Below are 7,913 nucleotides of genomic sequence, written 5' to 3' on the forward strand. Positions count from 1 at the left end.
TGTGACAGTTGTTAGTTCGTGCTCATCCTGTGTATGTTCTTTTCCGTGCGTCCTTTCTGCTCGAGCAGCGCTTTGCGAATTTCGAGCTGTTTGCCGTTCTTCGCGTGACATTACAATTTGTTGCTATAGCGTTCATTCCTTCACCCTTTTGCCGAAACAATGCACAACAAACGCTCAACTACGTCTGTGAAGACACGTTTCACTTCTGTGTTATAGCGATTCCTATGACAAAGGGTCAGCCATGTTTTTTTCTATCTCTCTCATTTTCACATGTTCGTTTTAGTTTGACACTCGCAACTGCTGTACACGGTAGTGGGGCTTGCCCAACTCCTTTGGCACATACCTGTTCGCTCGGTTACGCCACCGACGCCGACGGCGACGCCGCTCAACACAGGAACGGGCGCCTAAGAGCTGCGCTCTAAAACAATTTTTCTGGTATTAGCAAAATACCCATTAACGATACCAAAAGCATCACGCTTGCCTCGAGGAGACGCTTGCTAAGCGAGAAAATGCGCACCCCCCCCCTGCATAGCTTTCAGCGCGTTCGCCGGAGCGAATGGAGAGAGAAAGCGCTTGATTGAAGCGTGCGACAAATCCCGTAACTCCGCTCGTACTTGACGGAATTTAAGAATTTTTGCGGCTGTCAATTCGTGAGGCAATAAGCTCTTTTAATGAAGCCATTCAATGCTCACTTGGAAAAGTGTTGCAGGGCCCCTTTAAGAACGATTCTGACGTAGTAGCTTTTTTTTTTTGTGAACGCGGGGCCTGCTTTTCAAGCTTATCTAGCTTTCCTTTCTCTGCATATGCTTGTAAGGAGAAATTGTCCAACCACTCGAAATATACCGAATTTCTTTTTGTAGCACGTGACTTTATGCGGCGGCATGATGTATGCGCTTCTAACATTGTGTGCTTCTAACATATGTAACAGTCTGAAAGTTAGCTTGGCTATCTTCTTTTGATTGATTCTATATATCTAGAATTCGCAAGAAAGTGACTAGCTATGTTAGTGGCTTGGACTGGCGTGGCTTCAGTCAGTGTACACTGTCCTTATGTCGTGGTAGCGCGAGTCGTGAACTAATCGAAACACTCACATATGTTTGGAGGTGTCAAAATGTAAATAATAATATTGGTTAAATGGCGTGAAATTGGCACAGAACATTCAAACACACGTTCCTCATTTTACGCATTCTTCTCAATGTACCTCATGACCGCCACAGGTAATTGCGATGTATTTATTGTTTCTCTAAACACAAGCCTCTAAACACAAGCATAGAAAGCATGAGCGGTTCTGACCATTTCAGCTCTAGGGTGCTCACGGTGGCTCGCTCCTTGAGATGATTGAAGCGATCCCAAATGTTCACAGATGCACGAAAATGTTTCGAAATGCTTCAAAATGCTTGCCTTCTGAACTCAATCTCGGTTATTTGCCCTAAAATTATGGGGTTCGAGATTCGGTTTTAGCAGATCGCTTCGAAATCCTGACTTATCAGTGCTTGACGAGAAGTGACCATGGATAAAAAAAAAAAATTCTTCATACGTCCCCACGTGGGAGGCCTAGGCGAAGGAACTTAAATTGCTGGTTGATAATAAAGTTTTTTCCTCCTCCTTCGTCGCGATTGGCTCAACAGATTGAGTCAGCTAGCACCGAGAAAACGAAATGTATGATCGTTTGTAAAGAGCGAGGAGTGCTGCCAGCGCGTTACTCACGAACACTGGGGCCATCGTCATCAACGTGCTAGATGCACATTTCTTTCTCATGCCATTGTAGAGCAGCCTTTAGCCTTTGCTTCTGCGGTTACTTAGTTTGGTTGGGATATTAAAAAGTTCCTGATCTTTTCAGAACCTGCCGTTGTTTCAAGACAAAATTGTGGAATGTTTCCGAAGATACGCGTTGTTTGTGGTTTCGACGCGCCCTGTAAGTACTTTTGTACGAAGGCTGCATGAATACACATTTGCTCGCGCTCATTCCAGAACAGTGAGTGAGTGAGTGAGTGAGTGAGTGAGTGAGTGAGTGAGTGAGTGAGTGAGTGAGTGAGTGAGTGAGTGAGTGAGTGAGTGAGTGAGTGAGTGAGTGAGTGAGTGAGTGAGTGAGTGAGTGAGTGAGTGAGTGAGTGAGTGAGTGAGTGAGTGAGTGAGTGAGTGAGTGAGTGAGTGAGTGAGTGAGCATCTTTCATCTCTCACACTATAGCATTTTTTTTAAGTGACGAGCCGCGTTCTGTCTATGTTCTGCCTTTCAGGACATGCTGGGCGACACGTTGAGCAGCAACATAGAAAATATTACGGCAGAAACTGGGGTAAGCTGACATGCAACATGGCGTGCTTGCAAATGCTGCCGCAATGTCCAGGCAACCATTAGCAACTGGATCTCATGTGCTCTCTATTAGCAACGCAATGACAAATTTAATCGATACGGGGCATCAACTGATGGGGATTCCCATGTAGTAAACTTCTCATGCCTTGGAGGGCTGTCATCGAAAAGCAGAATTGGACATTGAATACTGAGAGCGCCAAGGTTGGAGCTGCAAATGATTGAAAGCCCAGTTTACAATTATGGCAATCATAGGTCGACAAAAACTGTGGAGCTCAATCAGACTGACTGATGAAATATATTTAGCCTCTGGGCTCACTCGGAGTCAGACTCACCAAAATTTTCTTCAACCGGACTCACTCGGACTCAGACTCACTGAAATTTTTCTCGACCGGACTCACTCGGACTCAAGCTCACCAAAATATTACTCATTCAGAGTCACTCAGACTCGGACTCATGGCTCGATCTGACTCTGAGTGAGTCTGAGAGAGTCGACTCATGAGTCCGTTAGTGTATAATTAGCTTTTTGGCCATGGTGTCAATGTCCTTTAACACCAATATCTCGCATGATCGGTGCTCTACTTGGCACCTTTTCATCTCGTACCTTAGAATACGAGTGATCAGTGGTTGCAATCCAGTAAGGACATTCTTAATGAAAGAGATGACTCACACGATATACTTTTATCAAGAACTTCCCGTGTAGTAGTTTGCCCCATCCGTAAATGACGCCTCTATTCAATAAATATGGAGCTTGCATATGAAGACTAGTACTTTGAAGAATGTGTGAGTAGACGTGAGCATAAACGTGATTCGACATAAGCCTGATATTAACGCCGAAAAAGAGAGAAAGAGAGAAGAGGAAGGCAGAGAGGTTAACCAGACGCTAGTATCCGGTATGCTACCCTGCCCTGGGGTGGGGGAAGAGGGGAGTGAAATAGAGGGAGAGAGAAAAAAGTTAATAAGAATAAAAACACGGCAACACACACACGAGAGCGTTCCACTCACAGTCGTTCAGACAAGCCAGTAGATCGCAGGAAGCCCAGTAGCGCTTGTACGGCCTTCTTCTGCGACGTTAAGTCTGAACGATGGCGTAATATTCTTTCCTCTGACAGAGGCTGGTCATCCAACTTCAATAGAGTCTGTTTATTACGACGATCATCCAACTAGTTGAGTGCATTACAAAGCGATTGTCTTTGTGCGCTATACTCTGGGCGGTCGCACAGAACATGTCGAATCGTTTCTTCATCTCCGCAGTGTACGCAGGCGGCGGTGTCGGCCATCCCTATGCGGAACGCATACGCACGGATAAACGCAACGCCCAACCACAGTCTGCACAGAACAGTAGCGTCTCCTCGTCGGAGTCTTGATGGAAGTCGAAGGCTTAGCGTTGGATCAAGGGAGCGTAATCGTGTATGCGTGAAATGCGGCTCATTCCAATGTGACATGGAGCATTGTCGATGGAGCATGCGGAGCTTCCTAGCAGCGTCTGTCCTAGAAAGAGGTATAGATAGGGCGTGGTCTTCCGTATGGGCTGAACGGGCAGCTTGATCGGCCCGTTCATTACCGATAATTCCAAAGTGACTTGGTAGCCATTGAAATATAATGTGGTGTCTTTTCTCGGTTAGGAGGTGTATCATCTCTGCAGTCTCAAATACCAGCTGTTCGTGCGGACCGCGGCGTAATGTCGACAGTAGAGACTGCAGTGCCGCCTTGGAGTCGCAGAAAATCGTCCACCTTTTCATCATTTGGTCGTTGATGAAAAGCAGCGCAACGCGAAGTGCTGTAAGCTCTGCTGCCGTTGATGTTGTTGTGTGAGCTGTCCTGAATTTGATAGTTGTGGCGCTCGTTGGTATCATGACCGCCGCTGTTGAGCTGCTCGGCAGGACGGAGCCGTCGGTGTAAACGTGTGTACATGTCAGTCTTGATACTTCTCGTACAGTAGAAGTAAGGCGAGCTGTTTAAGAGATGGTGCTGACAGATCTTGGTTTTTTCTTGATCCCTGGTATTCTCAGGTAGATGACTGGCTGTTTGAGGCACCATGGAGGAACCGAAGGTCTCACCACAGGCGTGAAGCCAGTTGGCAGAGATTCTAAATGTGCGGTTTCTGTTCGGCAAAAAAGTGCGTGGTCTGCCCGCTGGTAGAAAGGCCCGCTGGTAGTGGGGAGTCCGGGCGAGATGTCTTATGTGTGTCCTCAGCGCTTTAACCTCAATATGGGTCATCACGAGGTGGTCCTTAGCGATGACTATAGTCGCCACTGTTGAAGCACTCTGAGGCAGGCCTAGACAAATCCGGAGCGTCTGGGCCTGAAAGCTTTGTATCGTGCGTCGACTTGTTTTGCTTGCGTTAGTTAAGGCAGGCAAGCTGTATCGCAGGAAGCCAAGAAAAAGCACCCTGTACAGTTATAACATAGCACTGGACGACATTCCCCAAGTCTTTCCAGCGAAAAATTTGAAGAGGTGGCAACCGCCGGTCAACTGTTTTTTCAGGTACGACACGTGAGGACTCCATGATATGTCTCTGTTGACTTTGACACCCAGGAATTTATGTGATCGACAATACGATATAATGTGACCATTGATTGATACACTGTAGTTCGTTATGGGTTTTCCCATAAATGCCAGAAGAGCACTTACTTTCCGGAAGAATATTTCGAGACCTTGATTACGGAGGTATAAAGCAGTTTGAGTGGCAGCTCTCTGGATCCTCGCTCGCAACTGCACGCGAGTTACCGCAGATGTCCACATGCAGATGTCATCTGCGTATGTTGATACACAAACAGTGCTTGGCACGTGCGTATGGAGAGCAATCAGCGTTAGACTGAATAACACAGGGCTCAATACACCACCTTGAGGAACGCCACGACAACTGAAATGTGGGGAGGTGTGCCCGTCTTCCGTGTTCATAAAAAAAGGATCACATGCAGAGATAGCTGCGTATAAATTTAAACATTCGGCCACCCACTCCGACCTCTTCTGGAGCGCAAGGACGGCTTCATGAGTAACGTTATCATAGGCCCCTTTGACGTCGCGGAACAAAGAGGCGCACAGACGCTTACGTCCTTTCTCGTGCTCAACATATGTGATTAGGTCGATGAAGCGGTCAATCGATGATCGACCCCATCGAAAGCCGGCCATGGCATCTGGGTAGACGTCGTTGTACTCCAAGTACCACTCCAGGCTTCCGAGGATCATTCTCTTCCATTACTTGGCTCACGCAACTAGCCAATGCGATCGGGCGATATGGTGAGAGCTCCAGCGGTGACTTGCCAGGCTTCAACAGTGGTACCAGCTGACTGGCTTTCCAACTTAAGGGGAGCGCGCCATCTGGCCAAGAATCGTTATGTAGCTCAAGCAGAGCAATTCTCGCTCGCTCACACAGATGACATAGGGCTCTGTAGGAGATTCCGTCAGGTCCTGGTGCTGACGTACGTTTGCACGAAGCGAGTTCTGCCTTAAGTTACTGGCTGGAGAATGGGGGGTCCATGCGGGGATCGCCTGGTAGCGGACAACTGTTCGAAAGTGATAAGCTCTTGGGTGCTGTAAGTTGCCCAGATAATCCGGGGCAGAATTCTTCGGCAAGTTGAGTAGATAGGACGATAGGTTGGCAAAAGATGTGAAGCTCACTCAGACTCACTCACGAATTATATTTTGGGCTTAGGGCTCACTCAGATTCAGAACTGAACTGAACTTTATTTGGTCCTGAGAACAACAAGTCCCCCCTAAGGGGGCTCGTCCGCTGGCGGCGTCCACGACGGGACCGGGACGTGAAACTCGACGGCCAGGTCGAGGGCTCTCTGGACAGCTCGAAGTTGGTCGTCCTCTTGAGGACTGGTGAGAAGACTCACCAAAACCTTCCTCAACCGGACTCACTCGGACTCAGACTCACTAAAACTTTTCGCAACCGGACTCACTCCGACTCAAACTCACCAAAATATTACTGACCCTAGTGTCACTCAGACTCAGACTCACGGCTCGATCTGAGTCCGACCGAGTCTGAATGAGTGGACTCATGAGTGAGTTTGCCGACCTATGGTGGCAACACAGCCTTAATATAATATGAATATGATGCCTAGAAGCTTAATATAATGCGAAATTTTAACGTATGTAATGTGATATGATACCCGCAATACTATTAACTTATTGGCCGATCTAGCCTTTCTAATAAGTTCCGAGAATCATTCTGTCAGGGCGTCTTATCTAATTTGCTAGGAGCAAACATACCAGTGTTACCTAGCTGTAGTGCAAGCATTTCATTTTTTACGCGCAACGTTAGGTTTCAGTTTATTGGCATTCTTTTTAACACAATGTTGCGTCAGACTACGGTGATTGTGATATTCATATACTATTATAGTGGTTACGTAGAAAACGAAAAATGCGAGTAACAGTGAAAAGAAAAAAAGGACAGGAATTAAAAGCTGCTGAACTAGCAGCTTTCGGGAATTGCTGACCCTGACATTTTGGCTCAGGTTGTCAGCAAGCAGTGGAAGCAAAATATTTGTTCATATAAAGAAAAATCAATAAATCAATAAATGTAAAAATCAGCAAACAATTCAAGACGAAATATGCTTCCGCATCAAACATAAATAGAGGGGGAAAGTATTTACAGGTAATCAAACCAGATATGTGAAATGCAAGTCAAGTGTATTCGTAGGGACACTAAAAAGAAATTGAAAAACGCAAATTGAATCTCATCGTAAAAAAAATAAGGTAAAACAGGAAAAATGGTAAATGAAAGAAAAAAAAAGATACACGAAGACAAACTGGGATGGAAACTTGCATCGGTCAGTGACATGCAATAAGAACTTTGCGAAAAAGAAAAACGAAAGAAAGAATTGAGCAACCGCGCATAAGGTTATAAAAATTAGTACGTCATTAGTCAATTAGTTGGAACATTGAGAGGTGTTAAACTGACGTTTCTGATCAAATATTCCTTCGATTCCTTCCTTGTCAAAAGTATCAGTGCTACTTTCATTGTTATTTAAAAGAAAGTTGGCATGATGTATTGTAGACTTTTCTAAACCTTAGGAAGTTCTTAAAAAAAGGTACAGACCATGCGACTCTTTGCCTGATGTTACAAGGTTCATCAGCGGATTTCCTAGGACAAGTGTGAGAACGAATTTTTTTTTTGTTTTTCAGGAAAAGGTTGAAATTGTGTAGCTGTTCCATTCGAAGCACGTTGAATGATCTGAATAACTTTGATATATGAGCATCATATGGGACACCAGAAAAGCAATACGTCGTATTGCTTTTCTCTGTAGTGGGAGCAACTTCAATTTGTTCTTTCGCGTGGTGTTACACTGGACGTGGTACAATAATTTATACGCAACTGGAAAAGGACATTATAAATGAGTAAATGGAGCAAAATAGCAGCAGTGCTTACAGCTTAGCTACAGGTACGTACGCTTCGTTTCGGCCTTTGTAAATCCTTCTGTGCATTTCGCTGACAATGTTCAGTGAATTTACATCGCTACCTCTTATTCCTTTGTATCGTAGGTATGCATGAAGACAGCAGTGCCTAAGGACAAGGATGTCATGTTGGGCGTGATCCGTTACGTACGACAATTCTTCTTCACGGCATGAGCCTATTGAAATGCTCTTTGGGAGG

At 45.6% G+C, this 7,913-nt stretch overlaps 1 long non-coding RNA gene across 1 annotated transcript; it reads left to right on the top strand.

Annotated features, from left to right (window-relative positions):
- The first annotated feature begins 1,835 nt into the window (after positions 1 to 1,835).
- Positions 1,836 to 7,913, top strand: LOC119387146 (uncharacterized). The gene is made up of 3 exons (XR_005182452.1): positions 1,836 to 1,915; positions 2,238 to 2,294; positions 7,802 to 7,913. It is a non-coding gene; the product is annotated as an uncharacterized LOC119387146 (long non-coding RNA).

Source organism: Rhipicephalus sanguineus, chromosome 3 (assembly GCF_013339695.2).
Source record: "Rhipicephalus sanguineus isolate Rsan-2018 chromosome 3, BIME_Rsan_1.4, whole genome shotgun sequence".
Taxonomy (NCBI): domain Eukaryota; kingdom Metazoa; phylum Arthropoda; class Arachnida; order Ixodida; family Ixodidae; genus Rhipicephalus; species Rhipicephalus sanguineus.